General features: G+C 44.5%; 1 protein-coding gene across 4 annotated transcripts in view; it reads right to left on the bottom strand.

Annotated features, from left to right (window-relative positions):
- The window catches only part of RESF1 (retroelement silencing factor 1), a 244916-nt gene that overhangs the window by 62007 nt on the left and 162174 nt on the right, over window positions 1-20735 (bottom strand). The window lies entirely within an intron of this gene.

The raw sequence follows: 20735 nt of genomic DNA, 5'->3' as shown, positions 1-20735 counted from the left end.
CTTTGGGTGAGACTCCCTAACACTGCTACTGCCTACTGAGTTTGCTCTAGTGGCTGCCTCATAAGCGCTTTGAGTCCGACAGGAGAAAAGAATTATACATAAAAAGGAATTATTATTATTCTTCATCCTAGCATTGTGGAGGAGATTGAGAGGTGGCAGTGATGATACGATTATCTTTTCTGCGTCCCTGATGATTCTTTGCAGCTTATTTCTGTCACTAGCTGTTGCAACAGCATACCAGACTGAGGAGCAAAGTAAAGACTCCGTAGTGGCGGTGTAGAAGCTGGTCAGCAGCTCTCGAGGCATACCAAATTTTTTTAGTTGGCGCAGGAAAAATAGCCTCTGCGGTGCCTTCTTCTGAATTTTGGACCAGTGTGGTTTGAATTATAAAACAACATATTTTTCTTATGAAATCTTCATGGTATGCGTGACTAGGGGTGTGCCAGAGGCGTGATCACTGGTGTGGCAGGGGCGTGGCTTAAGTGTCCCTCTATCTCATCTCAGAAAGTTGGGAGGTATGCTGATATCATGCAGTTGATGCATGTGTACAAGTTGGTTGAAAGACTTGTAATTGTTTTGAATGTGTAGTCTGTCATTCCTCTTGAGTGCACCTTATGTTAATTGAGTTGGTTGTTTAGCCCTCCAGCCGTGTGGACATACAGGTGGTGTGGTTCCTCAGGTAGTGCCATTGTGCACATGTTGGATGTGGGTATGAGCCTTCAGGGTAGTAAACATTCTACTATGACAGGATCTGCATATGTATAGTGTCCCCATGAATCCATGCATGAGGGGGAGGGGTGAGGTGACTTTCTGTTGTAGTCTAGCAAGGAGTTTTGTGTAGGCAGTACAAAGGAATTCCACTTAATAATAAACACTTCTGGCAGATCAAAGTGAATTCATCTAGCTTCTGCAGTTACTTAGAGCAGGAGGATCAGCCATACTATGCCAGGGGAAAAAACACATATATAAGTAGATAAATACTTGATCTACTTACATAACATATGTATTGAACTGTCCACGTTTTGATTTCAGTGAATTTTATAAATTAAGAGAATTCTGTTAAATACTGATGTCATTTCTTCCCTTAACGTTTTTTTTCTTTTCTCCTCCAATCGCTGAGTCACCTCAGCCTTGCCTGTAAACACAAGTGAGCAGAGGATCATGTTTCAGCTAGGCAGGGAAATAAAGGGATGAGGAGGAATATATTATAGATAAAAACAACCCCCAGCATGCAACTGATTGGCAATGGCTATTAAAGGGCCAGTGCTCCTAATGGCCCATACTCATGGGCTACAAATGTCGCTGCAACACGCGGCGCGCGCGTGTTGCAGCGACAGGTCACCTGTGAGTATGCGGCGTTGCACGGGCGCGCACCTTGAACCGTCGCTCGTCGCTGATGTCGGCGGGCGATTGAACCGCTCAATCGCCTGGCGACAGTCGCTGCCGCAACTCCGCCGGAACTGTCGCTAGTCCGCGTGAGTACACGGACTAGCGACAGCAACAAGATAAGAAATGCATTGGGCTTCCGGCGGGTGGAGGAGCAACAGCGACAGCTTCCGCCGCATCAGTTGCCAGGTCCCTCTGCCGTGTGTATGCGGAGGGCCTGTCGCGCACACGCTCACGTGTGCTGGCGACAGGCCAAAAAGTTGCCCGTGAGTATGGGCCATAAGGTATCTGATAACTCCAAACCATAACAGCAGAAAAAGTTTTGAATGCAGGATTAGCATCTTTATCACTTAATACACTCAGACCAGTTGCTGTTGAAATTAGATTTTTATGGTGACAATCCCACTTTAAAGTGGACCTGACCTCTTGCACGGGACAGAAGGAAAGCATAGAGAAATGCACCCTGTATGTATTTAGAGAGTTTAGCCTAATCCTCCTCATCTGTGACCGATCTCAAGTGTGATTTGATCTGGCATTTGTGTCAGCTGGCTGCCATGGCAGATCAGCTAATTGATAAACACAGGAAGTTAACAATATGTCTCCTTCTATAAAAAGCAGGAAGTAGACACACTGCAGATTTATTGCAGGATTTGTATCAGCTGTAACAAATAAATATTTTTCCTTTAAAAGGTTATTTTGCTGTTGCGTATCTTTTAGAGCAGAGAGGAAGTTCTGAGTTCAGGTCCGCTTAAAGGTGGCTACAAACGTTACAATTTATCTGTTTGGTTTAACCCCTATTCAATCAAAATGATAAGTTGTATCATAAAAAAGGGATTTTTGGTTTTCGATCGAGAAACCTGATAGATTTTCCCATTTTCTGAGATTAGGGGCTTGATTCACTAACCGTCACTAAGCCGGTTAGTGTGCCTTATCACTTAGTGGGCACAAACTACAGCGCTAACCTTATCTGAGGTTAGTGTGCCTTGTCTGAGGTTAGTGTGCCTTATCTGAGGTTAGTGTGCCTTATCTGAGGTTAGTGTGCCTTATCTGAGGTTAGTGTGCCTTGTCTGAGGTTAGTGTGCCTTATCTGAGGTTAGTGTGCCTTATCTGAGGTTAGTGTGCCTTATCTGAGGTTAGTGTGCCTTGTCTGAGGTTAGTGTGCCTTGTCTGAGGTTAGTGTGCCTTATCTGAGGTTAGTGTGCCTTATCTGAGGTTAGTGTGCCTTGTCTGAGGTTAGTGCGCCTTATCTGAGGTTAGTGTGCCTTATCTGAGGTTAGTGCGCCTTATCTGAGGTTAGTGTGCCTTATCTGAGGTTAGTGTGCCTTGTCTGAGGTTAGTGTGCCTTGTCTGAGGTTAGTGTGCCTTGTCTGAGGTTAGTGTGCCTAATCTGAGGTTAGTGTGCCTAATCTGAGGTAAGTGTGCCTTATCTGAGGTTAGTGTGCCTTATCTGCAGTTTGCGATGCAGCTTTGTCCATCTTTCAGTGTGCACAAAGCTATTTAGTGTGCACAAAGCTACTTAAGGCACATTAACTCAGATAAGGCACACTAACCTCAGATAAGGCACACTAACCGGCTTAGCGCCGGAAAACTCTTTTTTAACACTAACACTTAGTGCCGGTTAGTGAATCAAGCCCTAGATGTGTTGGAAAATTCAGACCTACTTTACCACGAATTGTATGTGATGGATTGTCAAATTGTTCATTACATAAGATAAAGTGGGGTCAGTGTGGCACTCACTATGACTGGTGACGGCCGTTTCGCGTCTGCCCCAACACCCACCTCCTCACCAATGTTAAAGGCACAGTGACACAAGCACATGCCGCTGTTGGTAACTATATAACTGTCTGGTTAAGCTGGATTTTGCTGGACTAAGGCCTCTTTCACACCAAGACGTTGCGTTTTAGGGGACGTTATGGTCGCATAACGTGCCCCTAACGCAACGCATTGTGGTGTTGGAGGTGGACGCCAGAGTGAGCCGCATTGTGCGGCTGTTGGTGTGCCTTTTTTGTCTCATACCTTGCGGGGACCACATGATCGGAACACTCTGCATCACGTGGTCCCGCCAGCCAATCAGCGGCCGCTCCAGGAAGAAAACACAGCAGAAGTGATGGGAGGTCCGTCTTTTTTCAATGAATCGATTCAATGAATCGAGCCGAACTTCCCATCACAACACGGCAGTGCAGTGAATATAAATTAGCCATGTGGCTAACAATAGCAGACTCTCTCCTCCTCTCCTCCTAAAAAAAACAAACAAAAAAACACAATACTGAGCATGTGCAAACAGTCTAACAGAACGCACAGCATGCTGCACCTTTAAATAACGTGCAGCGTTACAATGTAACGCAACGTGGGCACTGTGAACAGCCCATTGATTTTTCATTGCTCTGAGTTGGGCTGCGTTACAGGCTGCTCTAACGTGCGCCTGTAACGTCCCACTGTGAAAGCAGCCTAACACTACAATAAATGATCATTTTGCATTGGATGGTGCCCGCATTCTGCTTCTGTGTATCGGATTGTTTAATTGTATTCAACCAGAATAAATTGTATACTACTATTCAGTACATACCAAACTTTATTTATTGTTTGTATAAACAACAAAAAAGATATAATTATGAAAGAAAATGTGTGTATATGTACTGTATATAATGAAATAGAAATAGTGTGTTATGTAGTGTGGCAATAATACATATGGAATTGTGTTTTTTGTAGAATTGTATCTATATATGTAACTGTATGTAAGGCCTCGTTCAAATTAGAGGCGCTGCCTTCCGGATTTCGGCAACACGTGCGGGAGGCCAACACGCACGGACATCAGAAGTGTATAGATTGCACTGTCCGATGCTCACACCGCATGCGTTCCGTACCAGTGCGGTGCACAAACGCATGCTGCACGAATTTTTTAGCAAAACGTGAATGGGACCAGCCACGCAACGCATGCAAACACAGATGGCGTGCGATCGTACCTATGCGAACGAGGCCTAACTGTATTGTACTCAGTTTATTTATGTAATTGCTAAACAGAAATCATTGAGTGTTTGTAGCACAATAAAGTGCGGTAAATGCAGGTGTAAGTAGCAATGTGGTGTTCCAGTGGTGATTGTAATGCTAAACAGCAAATGATGATGGCAGGAGATACTGATAGATGTACAGAGATGTTACATCCCCTGTAAGTAGCAATGTGGTGATCAGTGGTGATTGTAATGCTAAACAGCAAATGATGATGGCATGAAATACTGATAGCTGTACAGAGATGTTACATCCCCTGTAGCAATGTGGTGTCAGTAGTAATTGTAATGCTAAACAGCAAATGATGATGGCATGAGATACTGATAGATGTACAGAGATGTTACATCCCCTGTAAGTAGCAGTGTGGCGATCAGTGGTGATTGTAATGCTAAACAGCAAATGATGATGGCAGGAGATACTGATAGCTGTACAGAGATGTTACATCCCCTGTAGCAATGTGGTGTCAGTAGTAATTGTAATGCTAAACAGCAAATGATGATGGCAGGAGATACTGATAAATGTACAGAGATGTTACATCCCCCTCTAATGCTGGGCATACACGGTAAGATTTTCTCTTATCAATCGAGCCACTGATGGCTCAATTGATAATTTACGACATATCCGATACCCGCGGGCAGACAATAGCGGAAATCGAGCGGAAGATAAGGAAGCGCCCGCGGGGACGAGCGGGAATCGATCCGGGCGGCCGTGGGGACGAGCGGGGACGCGGCGGGAGCTGGTGACCATAGGCCTGATATAGCAGCTAATAACAACCTGAAGAGCAGGTGTCACAGGTGTACAGTAATGCTGATCACCCAGGGGCTAATTGACAGCCAGAAAGGTCAGACAAGCCAGGTCGGCAACACACGGACAGACAAAGTACAGAAGCGGAAGACTGATTCAGTATCCAGGTACAGGCAATGTTGGCAACAGGTAATCAGATGGGCGGAAGTACCGAATCAGAGAACAGGAGAGTAGTCAGGAAAGCCAAAGGTCATAACAGGTAACAGAAATCTCTCTCAATCCTAGTCTTAGGTGTGAGGTCCTTGGTCTCAACACCTGGGAACTAGTCTAACAGATGATAGTAACAATATAGCAATATCCTAGTCTTAGGTGTGAGGTCCTTGGTCTCAACACCTGGGAACTAGTCTAACAGATGATAGTAACAATATAGCAATATCCTAGTCTTAGGTGTGAGGTCCTTGGTCTCAACACCTGGGAACTAGTCTAACACATAAACAGTAGTAAGCAATAGTACTTTAAAGCTATCAATGGAATCTGGCTCAGTGTGAATTCCCAGCTCCGGCTGGTTCTAACACACTGTGGGATCTGACTCAGGTCTGAGCGCTCACACGTAGATGTTCGCAACAGCAGACAACTTGCAAGTGACAAGCGAGTCCAATATACACTAAAAGCGCTCCACAGCGCCGCCCCAGTCACCCAGCCAATCCGGAGCATAGCTGGAGTCCGCTGATCGGCATGATCAGCTGACTCCTCTTCTAGCAGCATAAAGGTCCTGTCGCCTGGCGCGCGCGCGCGCGTAGTTCTCCATCTGTGTGCACTAGAAGGATCAGGCAAGGCAGCATCACGCTGCTGTGCGGCAGCAGCCGCCGGCCGGGACGCGGAGATAGCCGCCAAGCCGCTCTCCCATGCGGCGGCATCTCCGCTATTCATTACAATTATAGGGACAGAAAATGTATGACTTTTTAATTATGGAGTTCATTATCATACAGGAATATTTATGTCACAGAACTCAAGATAAGCCACCTGTTACATGCGAAACTGCATGTCTGGTTCTTAATGAAATACAAGTCTTTCGACAAATACACTATGGTCAATGTAAGTTCACTAGAGAAATACACGAAGTTCAATATTTGTTCATTCACTAAGGTCCATATAAGTTCACTAGATAAATACAGTCCTATACATGGCTTAAAGTAACTGTCAGACATAAAATCAAAAATCAATTCTTTATTTTTATCTGGTAAACAAGTAATAAGGATGCTAACCAGGCAATCCAAAAGTTAAAATCTCTATTACTTTTCTTGTTGATAAATGATCATTCCCCAGTTTACCTGACTCTTATTTGGTACACAGAAAATTTGGTACACAAAAGGAACTTGCACGGCATGCTGGGTTGTCCTTTTTTGCTTCTCTACTTCCCGTCAGACTTAACTAATGCAGCCTGATTGGCTGAAGCCTCTTTCTCTCCTGTTTTCCCCTCCCACACCTCTGTTCCTCTCTGATTGGCCAATATTTCTCATGCTGAAACAATGCACTTTCTAAAGTGAAGGGCGGGCAAATCAGGCAGAGGAAAGTAAGGAAGAAAATGACATCAGGATTGGCTTCAAAATAGCCACAGTTAAAAAGGGAAATGCTGTAGAGAAATCACTAAAATCAAAATGTGGACAGTGCAATACACATGTTATGTAAGTAAAACAAGTATTTATCTACTTACATATGTGGGTTTTTTTCTGAGATAGTATGGCTGACAGCTCCTCTTCAACAGAATAATTAATAAACAAAATGGCTGACAGAAACAAAATAATACCGTATAATGCGAATATATATATATATATATATATATATATATATATATATATATATATATATATATATATATATAACATTTCACCTGGGATGCCAGCTCCTATATAAAATAGGTAACCAACTATGGAGAATATTAACTCAGTGAAGCGTTAGTTCTCCTTAGATTGGTCAGATGGGTTCTTAACCAGTCATACCAACAATATATATTTAGTATCACATATATCCCCAATGAAATAATGAGTCTCAGACCAAGATCACTTTTTGTCCTAAAATAAATGTATTCTTGTAATAATAAACATAGAATATACAGAGATTACATATAACAGGGTTATAATAATTAGAGCAATTGTAAAAATATCTAGCAACATTTCTCAGCCATCAGGAGTACATAAATTAAAAAGAGATACGCACCACCTCTCTTACAGCATATCTCAGCAATGTCTTATCTGAACATTGTCTTGACCTATATTTATAGGTGACATTGTACCCATACCAAGTTTTCACTCACGTGAGTTTCGGGGTCGTCACAAAAGACAGACATGTCTAGACACGTTTTATCCATGTGAGGGGGAGTTGGCCTTGAATGGAGCCAACTTGAAATTTACGACTGCAGGTGGACACAGGGTTTAAACACAGTTGATTAGGTCTTTCATTTTTTAAGTAGGTGAAAGTTCTTTTACAGAGTTCACAAGCAGTTCATTCTTACTAGGTAAAAGGTAATTCAGAGTTTACAAGCAGTTCATACGGTTATTATAATCCACAGCACACCAGATATATTAGGATTATTAAACACACACTGCACATGATATAATAATGCATACAGTTACATGAGTCATATACCATAAGATATGCATATATATGTTTCTCTAATTATAGTTCTTACACTACTTCAGTTTACCTAATAACAACCTGATAATAAAGATTAAATATGTTTGACAGGGATACTTAAAGGACCACTATCGAGGAAAATGGTAACATTTTAAATACTTGAGAACACATAAATATAACATACATTTCTCCCGGGGTAAAACATGCTATAAAATACTTTTCTCCTATGTTTCTGTCACTTACAGTAGGTAGTAGAAATCACATCACAATCAAAAGCTATAGTGAATGGCAACTGCTCAGTCCAACTGCCAGAACAGTGTGCAGAGGGGTGGGGTTGGCCCGCATCTTTGTCTAGATCCTTTCCAGGGAGTGCTTTTGTAAAGAATACATTAAATACTGAGAATCCCCCATGAAGAGATGGACTAGTCAAACACCTGTCAGTTCTGTCAGATTTCTACTGTAAGTGACAGCAACATAGGAAAAAAGTAATTTATGGATCATTTTACTATGGAAGAAACAAACTGCTTAATTGTATATGTTAATATGTATTTTAAATGTAAAAAATGCAATAGTGGTCCTTTAATAAAAGTCATTTTTAAGAGTAGGAATATAAATATAATTGTTCATCTCATCTGTTTAGTTTCACCTCAGTTTCACTTTAAGCCAGGTACAAAGCTTCAATTTTGATTGGCAATGATTGTCCAGTTTTACTGCCTCCATGTAGTATGAGGGACTACAAATCCTGAACACTATGAGCACATCGTGCAGGAAAGCTCTCATACTACATGGAGGTGGAAATATTGGTCAGTGATCGGCCAAATAAAATTGAAGGTGTGTTATAGTGTGATTTCTGAATTTAACATCTCTCCAGGTCCGTCTAAGGCTAAGTACACACATGCAACTATGGTCACTCAAAGGGGATCAGGATACAAACTAGGGACTGATTCAGGCTAGCGGTGCATTCTGTTGCTATGGAGAGGGCCTGAGGGGTGGAGTAGCGTACCATTGTTGGGGAGAGCAAAAGTAATATGGCGATCAGGCATGTTCGGGACGTACACTTTACACACATTTAAAAGGCGAATGATCGTCGGCTGAAGTGGATGCTGAAAGGAACTGGACCCTCTATTATACACTTGGTCTGGTCCAGAGCCGGGACAAGGTCCTCCAGCATCCAAGGCAGACACACCAAAGTGCTCCCCTCCATCCCTCCCACCCCAGCCGTCACACTGTTTTCTATTAGACTAAGAGGCGCCCCAGGGCCCCCAAACACCCAACACCGCAATCTCTAGTTATCTGGCTTTCAGTCACTGCCATGTATCCTCTTTTCTTGTTTCTCACTGCTTCAGACACAATAGCTGAGTGAGTTGTGCGCCCCCTCTTACACGGCGCCCTGAGGCTGGAGCCTCTCTTGCCTCTTCCTTGGCCTGGCCCTGGTCTGGTCAGTGGTTCACCTTCACCCACAGATGCATCTGCAGTCAGCCCTTATGAAAATAACACACATGGGGCTTGATTCACTAAACCGTGATAACTGATATCACTCACTGTCATGCATCCGTTTTCGCGTGATTATTTGCATTTGCGCGCAAAAATTCGCCATGGCGCTCAGAAAACGTTACGCGCGTTATTACGCGTGCAAAACGCTTGCGCGACCGTGATATCAGTTATCACTGTTTAGTGAATCAATCCTATAGAGAGAGTATGGCATCCAATAGCTGACTGACGTTTATTCAAAAGAAAACACTTTTTAAACAATTTGGGGGTGGGGCGGGGGAGGGGTTGTCTTAATGCTCACTGGGCATGACCAGTGGCATTTTATATTTGTACATAGCAAGGAAATGAGCAGCGCTACTTAAAAACAGACTAGTGCCTACCTGCAAAAAGAGTGCAAGCCCCACTTGTGGGGTCGAATACACACCGAGCATACACATGACCTGTCTACCACTAGAGGAGGATGTTAGTTTCCTGTAACAGCTTGCATGCAACCTATTAAGTACTCGTCCCTCCCACTGCGAAGAAGTCGATCCTCCATGGGAGGGGCCTAACACTAACTAAATCCTAACCTATGTATATGCATAGCCTGGGTGCGCTACCAAGTAAAATTGAAAAATCGAAAATTGCGCAAAAGGTGGATCAGTGCAACACCAGGCCGCCTCCGAATGGCCTCCAATCAGAGATGCGCTGAGCCCCCCCAGGAACTACAAACGCACCTTGAACCCAAACAGAAGCTCTGCATATACACCTGGTGTATATGCAGAGCTTCTGTTTGGGTTCAAGGTGCGTTTGTAGTTCCTGGGGGGGCTCAGCGCATCTCTGATTGGAGGCCATTCGGAGGCGGCCTGGTGTTGCGCTGATCCACCTTTTGCACATTTTATATTTGAACAGTAATTACACAGTGATGGAAAAATACCAGAGGTTACCACATTCCAGAAATCAGTTAAACATTTGCAAAGAAACAGAACAAAGAACAAAGTAAAGAGGGAAGGTGGATACAGAGGAAGCCGAAGTGTGATGGGACCACCTTATCTAGATTGCTCCTGTTACAACTGGTTTCAGCAATGTTCTATGAAAGACAAAGCAAGGACATTTCAGCCCTCTGTGATTATAGCAACTATAAAAATGTATATACAGTACAAAATGGTGACTATATATGTATCCTTCGGACCTGCGTCGCCTGCAATAAGTGCAGAATGCTGCTGCCAGATTGCTAACAAACCAGCCTCGCCACTGTCACACTACACCGATCCTTCGCTCACTGCACTGGCTACCAGTAGAATGGAGAATACTCTTCAAGATTGGACTGCTGACATTCAAATCCCTGCACTATGTGGGCCCTGGATACATGAAGGACTTGCTGAAGCTGCACCACACCTCTCACAACCTCAGATCAGCAAGTTCTATAAACTTAGTCACACCCAGAGTGCACCTCAAAAGCTCTGGAGACAGAGCCTTCTGTCATGCTGCCCCCACTCTTTGGAACTCCCTGCCACACTCAGTAAAGACAGCACCATCCCTGGAGTTATTCAAATCCAGACTAAAAAGCCACCTGTTTAGCCTGGCATTTCCGGACTTATAAAATTCTTCCTCTGTACCACGATGGTCTGAGCCGTGCTTATGCGCTTTGAGTCCTATGGGAGAAAAGCGCTTTACAAATGTTATGTTGTTGTTGTTTCAGCTGACTTTTACATAATGTGTGATTGTACCTTTAAGGTGGCCATACATCTAGCGATTTGGCTTTACGATCAATCATTTTATAGAATCAAGAGAGAATCGAGTGTGTTCTGTGGAGTTTTCCAATATAATTGTAATAAAGACTATATTATAGTAACATGCATAGGCCTATACATTCCCTGAACAGCAGTTGTAAAGTCTAACTGACAAAATAGTGTGCAAGTGAGTAGGGAGACTGGCTGGTACTATTTTGGCAGTTAAACTGCTGTTCAGAAAATTGCTTCTGTTGAAGACCCTGAGAATTCCGTACGAGGAGATGGACTAGTCCAAAACCTGTTGGTTCTGTCAGATTTTAACTGCCTAGTTTTTTTGTGATAGTGGTCCTTTAAAGAGAAACTCCGACCAAGAATTGAACTTTATCCCAATCAGTAGCTGATACCCCCTTTTACATGAGAAATCTATTCTTTTTCACAAACAGACCATCAGGGGGCGCTGTATGAATGATATTGTGGTGAAACCCCTCCCACAAAACTCTGAGGACCGTGGTACTCCTGGCAATTTCCTGTCTGTGAACCTTGTTGCATTGTGGGAAATAGCTGTTTACAGCTGTTTCCAACTGCCAAAAAAGCATGCAGCAGCTACATCACCTGCCAGCAGTAAAAATGTCACCATGTAATAAATGTCAGAATATAAATCAGGGAGAGGAAAGATTTTACAATGGGAAACACTGACTAAATCATTTATACATAATTATTGTAAAAATGAAGCACTTTTTTAATTACATTATTTTCACTGGAGTTCCTCTTTAACAGGCATGCCTGCTGTGCAACAATGGCATACATTCAGCCTCTGCACTGGCAGCACGGGCGTTGCTAGCCCCAAAGATCAGTGGCACATGCCCTTGATCTATTTTGGGGTATCCCGGATGTCTCCCAGGCAGAGTCAGCTGTGGTGCCAGGACCTCTGTTGCGAAAAAGCTTAAAATTTGAGATAAATGTTAACATATACAAATAAGAAGTACGTTTCTTCCCGGAGTAAAATGACCCATAAATGACTTTTCTCCTATGTTGCTGTCACTTTCACTTTACCGACAGATTTTGGACTAGCCCATCTTCTCATAAGGGTTCTTTATTTTTAAAAGCACTTAGTGAATGGCAGTTGCTCCGTTAACTGTCAAAAAAGGGTGCAGGGAGCAGGGAGGCTGGCCAGCAATCATTGTATAAATCTTTTTCAGGGAATGTCTTTATAAAGAATAACAGCCATGCTGAGAATCCCCCATGAAGAGATGGTGTAACACAAAACCTGTTGGTAATGTCAGATTTCTACTACCGACTGTAAGTGGCAGGAACATAGCAGAAAAGTCATTTATGGCTCATTTTACTCTGGAATACTTCTTATTTGTATGTGTTTTAAATTTTAAGATTTTTGCGACAGTTCCTCTTTAATGGCAGACATGCTGGGAGCTGTGGTGCATCAACTGAGGGTATGCTGGGTTCTGTGGTGCCTTTATATGAACATACTGGGTACTGTGGTTCCATGCTGTGCGCTGTGATGCCTTTATGGGGTCATGCAGGGAGCTTTAGTTCTTCTATGGGGGCATGCTGGGAGTTGTGGTGCCTCAATGGGAGGCCCATGGGAGCATGCGAGGGGGTACACTATATTTTTGGGTATTTTTTTTTTTTTTTTGGTATTAATGGAGAGGGGGCCAACATTTTGCTGGGCAGGCCTATTTAGACCACTGTTAAGTTCATGTAAATTTGGCCCCACCCATGACCACACCCACATTGTGGTGCATGGTCACACCCACTTTCCGTCTGGAGTTCCCAAAAGTGACACGGATGTTTTAGGATTCTAGCAACGCCCCTGACTGGCATAAATCATGAAACCAGGGTTTTCTGAAGAATGGTGTCTGTGGTTTTGACACCTAGCCCAGAGCTGGGAGCAGGCAGATCCTATCTGTCCAAATAGCTTCTTCTCTGACCCTCCTGTAACCCAGAAATCAAGTATTTCCATAATATCTTCATCATTCATGGCGTAGAAAGTCCCTATGTCACTCAACTTGTGGTGGCTGGATAGTGTACTGGTTAAGGTCTCTGCCTTTGACATGGGAGACCAGGGATCGAATCCTGGCTAGGTCAAGTACCTATTCAGTAAGGAGTTCAAGGCAAGACTCCCTAACACTGCAGGGTGGCCTCCTGAGCGCGTCCCAGTGGCTGCAGCTCTTGAGCGCTTTGAGTCCGACAGGAGAAAAGCGCTATACAAATGTTCAGATTATTATTATTATTATAACTTCGTGCAGGTTGTGGGGTTCAGCCTGGCGCTGGTTCTGAGAGGTTTTCAGACCAATCAGACTTCCGGACCTGGAGTAATACAGGTTTGAAGTACCACTCTATGACTACTGCTGTCACACCCCTCATATTTGATAACTGGGGATTTGTAACGTTGCACTGAAGTATACATTTTATTTCTTGATGTGACCTATGGGTACGGACAGACCGGGCAAAACAGGTATTGTGCCAAAATCTCTTTCGGTGCTGGGTGAATTGCCCCCTGTTCCAATTACAGAAGGCTGGACTTTAAACACAGCAACCCACTCAGGTCCAGGTCCTTTGTTTATCATCTGTTGTCGAATTCCATAATTGACAGTCCAGCAGGACACTGGCCACAAATGCCACAAATGCAGTATTTTGGATGATTCTACCACAAAGACTTTATTGTTTCACTGGAACCCATGGTATTTTTGAACATTTATCAGACATTCTATGTATTTCTTTTTACTCATTCTATCCTAAATAATCTGTTCAGTTAGCTGATACATTAGCGCCAATGCAATGTATATTTTTGTGTACAGTGTTATAATAAACTAACAATTTAATTGTTCCAGTTTTGCTCGTGTAGCTGATTATATCTGACTAGTGACCTTAGCCCATTTAAAACCGGCTCTAGGTCTGTCACAGCGCACCTGTTGCGCGCGCACACGTCCGCTTCGAGTGCACACATGCGCCGCGTGCTCACACCCGTCGCGCACACACGCCCGCCCCTCCTGGCCCCGTCTGTGAGTCGTTCTCCCAGCTCAGTATCTCTGCATTCCTGCACATGCGCACAACAAGAAACACACACACACAGGGACATGGGACGCAGAGACACTTGCCTATTATTAGGTAGGATTCTGCTATAAAGAACGCGTGTCCTCAGAAAAAGACACTCTAGCGCATTATCTTATTTTTTATAAATTGTCGATTTGGCTAGTTTGGTTGCAAATAACCTTTTCTTCCTTTTAGGAATAATTAATCTTGTAAAACCTAGAGAGTGGTGGCAGCATTACCATCCAGCGAGAAATCAATAATGTTATTTTACTGATTGCACATACAATTGAGATTGTATCATGTGGCTGGATAGTGTACTGGTTAAGGGCACCGCCTTTGACATTGGAGACCGGGGTTCGAATCTTGGTCCTTGGGCAAGACTCCCTAACACTGCAGGGTGGCCTCTTGAGAGCGTCCCAGTGGCTGCAGCTCTTGAGCGCTTTGAGTCCGACAGGAGAGAAGTGCTTTACATGTGTTCAGATTATTATTATTATGTATGGGCACACCAACCAATCCTAAACGTTTATTGTGTTCACAGTGGATTCGCCTCCAGAAGTCTCTAGTGCTTGAGACCTGCATGGCAACTGTGGCATAATAAGACGGGATTGGCGGGTGACTTTTGGCAGCGGTGTGACCAATCTTTTCAGTCTGTTCACCGTCATTCAAGCCTTCGGATGCAGCTTTTCCCCGAATGGTAATGGTGGCAGATGAGATGGGATTGGCACACTTTGTCACATTATCATCTGGTCTCTTTAGCGTCAGTTTGCTCTCAAGTCTTTCAAGCCATCGGATGCGCCTATTCCCCGATGGTAACTGGAGTAAGTGAGTTCCCCGATGGTAACTGGAGTAAGTGAGTTCCCCGATGGTAACTGGAGTGAGTTCCCCGATGGTAACTGGAGTAAGTTAGTCGGGATCGCGGTGCTGATTGCCACACTAGTTATTGATTTTCATGTGGACAGATGATTCCAAAGTTCTTTTATTCTTTGCTTATCCTATTTGATTAAGCCATAAATGACCTGATAAACGAGTCTTAAGTTCATGCCACACCGATAAGTATTTTCCTACGTGTCACCTGAACACCCCATACTGTAATTATTAACCTATCTTATGTAACTCAATACTATAAAAATCAGATTAATTTAATCAACAGGCAGAGAGAGCAGCCACCTGAAAATGGAACTCTTGTGTCTGTGTGCTTCTTCAGAAGGTTATTGGGGCCTACTTATAGGAAGTCACTAACTGTCCCTCAGAGGAGCTCTCAGTCTAATCCCTACTATCCTATGTCTATGTATCGTGTAGTGTATATATTGTAGTCTAGGGCCAATTTAGGGGGATGCCAACTTATCTGTATTTTTGGGGCATTTGGGAGGAACCCATAGCGCAAGGAGGAAACCCACGCAGACGCGGGGAGAACATACAAGCTACTTTTCATTCAATCGACTGTTCAGTAAGCCAGCACCTATTCAGTAGGAGACCTTGGGCAAGTCTCCCTAACACTCAGCGCTGCGTAATATGTTGGCGCTTTATAAGTACAATAAATAAATAAATAAACAACACTGAAACTGCCTATAGAGCGCCCCCTAGTGGCTGCAGCTCTGCTGCTTTGAGTCTGCCAGGAGAAAAGTGCGATATAAATGTTCTGTGTTTGTTTGTGTTTGACTATGAATCAATGTTCGCATTCAGAGCATGGAGACACAACATCTATCAGATCGATCAGTGAAGGTGAACGGCTTTGTGTGGCAGTGACGAAGTTGGTCTTCGTTGAAAAGGTTTGCCAGCAGTATTCTGTGTCAGCTGTAGGCAGTATAACTTGTACAAGTCCTTGTTTGGAAGGCCGGTGTAGAGAGCATTACAGTAGTCCAGTCGGGATGTAATGAAGGCGTGGACTAAGGTTGGCAGATCTTCTGGGGGGGGATGAGGTGCTTGATTTTTGCAATGTTCTTCAGGTGAAAATAGGATGATTTCACCACAGCAGAGATGTGAGTTCTGAAGATTAAATCCCCATTAATTAGAACTCCCAGGCTACGCACATGATCAGAGCTGCGTAGATCCGTGCCTCCTATTCCCAGTGGTGAAGACTGTAAGTGAAGTTGTTTTGTTGTCATGCGCTGCCCTCTGATCAGAAGGACTTCCGTTTTATCTGCATTTAGTCTCTGCCAGTTGAGGGAGAATTAGACAGGCTAAACTCTCTAAATACATACAGGGTGGATTTCTTTATGTTTTCCTTCTGTTCTGTGCAAGAGTTCAGGTCCACATTACTGCTCTAATATAATGTGTTTCCAAGCAAGGTATATATAGGCAAGACAGTGAAATGCTGGACCAATCAGCTGCTTAAAGTGTAACTGTCAGGCATAAAATAAAAAATCAATTCTTTGTTTTTATCTGGTAAACAAGTAATAACAGGCAATCCAAAAGTTAAAAATGACTTAGTTTTCGTATCAATAAAACAACATTCCCCAGTTTACCTGACTCTTATTTGGTACATTGCTGCACAGAGGAAGTTGCAGGGCATGCTGGGTTGTCTTTTTTTGCTGCTTTACTTCCCCTCAGACTTAACTAATGCAGCCTGATTGGCTGAAGCCTCTTCCCCTCCTGTTTTCCCCTCCCACACCTCTGTTCCTCTCTGATTGGCCAATACTTCTCATTTTCTATTGCAGAGCTGGGTGGGAGTGCCTGAAGACTGGGACGTGGGTGGGCAATGCATACGCAATCAGGCAGAGGAGAGTAAGGGAGGAAATTACATCAGGATTGGCTTCAAAATAGCCAGTAAAGATGGAGAATCCTTGATTTTAGTGATTTTTCTATAGTTAAAAAAGAGAAAACTCTTTTTTAACTATAGAAAAATTACTAAAATCAAAATGTGGACAGTACGGGGGGGGGGGGGGGGGGGGGGTATTAACCCTATGTCTGCTTCCATGAAAGCAGAAAATAGACACACTGCAGATTTATTGCAGGCTTTGTATCAGCTGTAACACATCAATGTTTTTTCCTTTAAAGGTTTGTGTTGCCACAAGAAAAGTAACACTACTTTAAAGAGAGTCTGAAGCTTCAGACCTCATAGATAGCAGGGGCATGTGTGCCCCTGCTAAAACGCCGCTATCCCGCGGCTTAACGGGGGTCCCTGATCCCCCAAATCCCCTCCGTGCAGCGGGGGAGCGCTTCCGCATTGGGGCAGGGCTAACCGCCGCAGCCCTGCCTCATGCGCGTCTATCAGACGCGTACCTCCGCCTCTCCCCTGCCCCTCTCAGACTTCCTTCACTGAGAGGGGCGGGGGAGAGGCGGCTATGCGCGTAGACGCGCTGTGAGGTAGGGCTGCAGCCGTTAGCCCTGCCTCCAGGAAGAGCAAGATCTATGACCAAGTTGGTCGTTGATTTTGCAGGGGGGGGGGGGGGGTTGGGGGTGAAGGGACCCCCGTTTAGCTGCGGGATAGCGGTGTTTTAGCAGGGGCACACATGCCCCTGCTAACTATGTGCTCTGAAGCGAGATTTATTCTCGCTTCAGAGTCTTAACAGGTAGCAACTGCAGGTTCTTTCTGATTCCTCCAAACATTAGACACAACCAACAAAGTTAACAAATGTATTGATACAAAATACAAAGTTATCTTAAAGAAGGCGGGAATAAGAGTATAATAACATACAGTATTATAAACACATCACATCACCTTGCGTTTCTAGGTGTTCACTGAAGGTTGCAGTTAATTTCTATTCCTCCCACGAGAACGACTTTCCCTCGCTACTGATTAGAAGTTCTTTAGGCGATTCAGGCAGTCAAGAGTCAATGCTGGATAGCCAGTCCAGCCCAGTCCAGCTAAAGTAGAGAGAATTCTGAATTCCAAAACAAGGAGTGAGTTTTTATACCTTTCCTACTCCATAGAAAACCATGGAGTATGAGAAAGCCCTCTTGAGATTGTTACACAAAACATAATGGCTGGATCCAAACCAGAGGCCATATGCTGGCCATCCAAGCAACTGACAGATGTACAGCCCAGGGGAGGACTGGGACCTTTTGGCCTGGGGGGAAAACGCAGCCTAGAGGCCCTGTCATGGCAGCACCAGCCCAAATCCATATATTAACATAAAACAGTAATACATTTAAGTTCTGATGCGCTTCATGGTGCCCGCACACACAGATTTTTTTAGGATTCAATCCCCTTAAAATGTCTGAACGATCACATTTCGATTGATTATGACACAGAAACGATTGAAAGTGTCCATCAGACAGGACAGAAAATCTAGGTTAATTAGGCGTGGGCCAGAAGCAGTGGTAGATCTATGGCTAAAAGTGCTGCATTACATCGAACAGTACAATGCTGCAGTTTATCTGGTTTTATTCGATTCCCTGCTGGAATGTATTGAAAATTAATGTTCTGTGTGTGGTAGGTATTGGTTACAGAACTTTCCCTCTCCATAGGTACTTGACTTTTTTTTTATTTTGTTCACTTCACGCTTTAAATTGCAATCAATGAATGCTCACTGAATTGTGCATCAGTACTTCAGCCATACATTTTGGCCATACATCTGTAGATTTTGTGTCCAATTTGATTATTATCATCGAATGGATGAAAATCGGTGCAGGAACAAGCATGCCCAATTGGTTGCATATTAATTCGGCGTTGCTCAGTTCGGCACGGTGAGAGCTGAATAACGGCTCTCACCGCTGCTGCTACACTCCGAGGCGGCGTTAAATACTATTCCCCCTCCGAGTTGTCGCAACTCGGGAGATGTAATTCGGGGTCTGGCAGCCGCCAGAGCCCCAAATTACTGCTACACGGGGCGCGCAGCATAGCATTGCTGCTATGGGGCACCTAGTTTCGGCGCTCGGCTCTCAGAGCCCGCGCCAAAATCAGCTGATCCCTGCCCAATTGCCTATTCGACCAATGTCATGCTGAAATGAGTCTAATGTTTTGATTGGACATGCTTAGAAATCTCGGGCTAACATGGACAATTGGTTGCGTGGCTGTAACAGCACGCAAAATTGCCAATGATTGTGATAGATTCCCTGGCTGCTGTCCTTCCAAATGTTATATGTCCGTCTGGTGCATATGCATGTACATACTTTACCCATCCCCTGCCACTAGGTGTCTGCCGAATGTCTGCTGTACTTACGTACGTGGGGCGCATGTGAGATGTCGCACACGCCCCCGATGTCGTTATAATGCCGGCAGCTATGTGGGGTGCCAATGCAGAAGTGTAAAGGACATTTGGGGCAGCGGATAGGTAACGTAGTTACGTGCACAGGGAAGAGGAAACTAAGGTGGCCACTAACGGTCCAATTTCTAGCGAAAAATCGTTCGAGCGATTAGAAATTCTGATCGCAAGTGAAATATTGTAATGAATCGTTCACTACACCATCAACGAAGCAATCTTTGCTTCCTATCTATCACAACCAACAAGAAAATCCAAATTTTAGTTTGATGAAAATTCATTCGGACGACATTTTTTTCACTCATTCATAATCAATTGTGTCCATCAACTGAGGTTATTTACAACCAATCCGATCAGAATTTCTGATCGCTTGAACGATTTTTCACTAGATATTGGACCGTAAGTGGCCACCTTAACATTGGGGGGGCAGCAGCCAGTGTCGGTGTCTAGAGCCCATTTCCTTAAAGAGAACCCGAGGTGGCATTTCATTACGTTAGTGGGGCACAGAAGCTGGTTGTGCACACTAACACCAGCCTCTGTTGCCCCAGCGTGTGCCTCAAAGACCCCCCTGCTCGTCGCTATAGCCCCTGCAGTGCTGGCGACACGCAGCGTGTCGGCAGCACAATGTTTACCCTAGCGCTGTCTGTCAGCGCCGCTCCCCCGCCTCCTCCGCATCGCCGCTACCCGCCTGCGTCCCTTCCCTCCCGCTGATTTGAGGGAAGGGACGCGGGCGGGTAGCGGCGATGCGGAGGAGGCGGGGGAGCGGCGCTGACAGACAGCGCTAGGGTAAACATTGTGCTGGCGACACGCTGCGTGTCGCCAGCACTGCGGGGGCTATAGCGACGAGCAGGGGGGTCTTTGAGGCACACGCTGGGGCAACAGAGGCTGGTGTTAGTGTGCACAACCAGCCTCTGTGCCCCACTAATGTAATGAAATGGCACCTCGGGTTCTCTTTAAAGATTTAATGCTGAAATAGGAGTTGGAATGTGCCTATAGTGTATGGGTCTAATTAGAGAGAGATCTGTCTCTTGGTTGAATCTGTATGGGCACCTTAGTATTTGTGTGTCTTTTGGTCACTTGGCTCTGGCAGCTCCCTTCACTATAATCCCCCCCCCCCTTCCCCCATAGTTTCCATCATACCTTAGGGCCTAGTGCTCCAGGCTTGCTTATCATTTTTCTGCTCCTGTTGATAGTGTCCTAAGAATCAGATGGAGAGGTTGGTCTCTTAGTTTCCCCTGTGCTAAAATCATCACCTCCAGTCTCATCTCACAGACATGCAGCCTTGCCAAGTGCCAGGCCGTTTGTCCGTTCCTTATCTGTGGGGGAGGAAGCCCAGTTCAAGTGAAAAGCATAGTGCAGGGTCAGCAGTTCAGGTGGAGACACGGCCACTCTGACTGCAAGCCAGCTGAGCAGTCTGTGTCCCTGCAACTTGACATTACATTGCATTACGCCATCCAGCTTCCTGCAGCAGCCCAGGCACCCAGTAGTAGCTGTACCAGCCTGCATCAATAGGAGGTCAGATCGTTTCCAAGATTGCAAGGAATACTTTATTTTTAATGATTCCTAG

Source organism: Hyperolius riggenbachi, chromosome 3, assembly GCF_040937935.1.
Source record: "Hyperolius riggenbachi isolate aHypRig1 chromosome 3, aHypRig1.pri, whole genome shotgun sequence".
Lineage (NCBI taxonomy): Eukaryota > Metazoa > Chordata > Amphibia > Anura > Hyperoliidae > Hyperolius > Hyperolius riggenbachi.
This window is presented reverse-complemented; position numbering and strand designations above follow the sequence as displayed.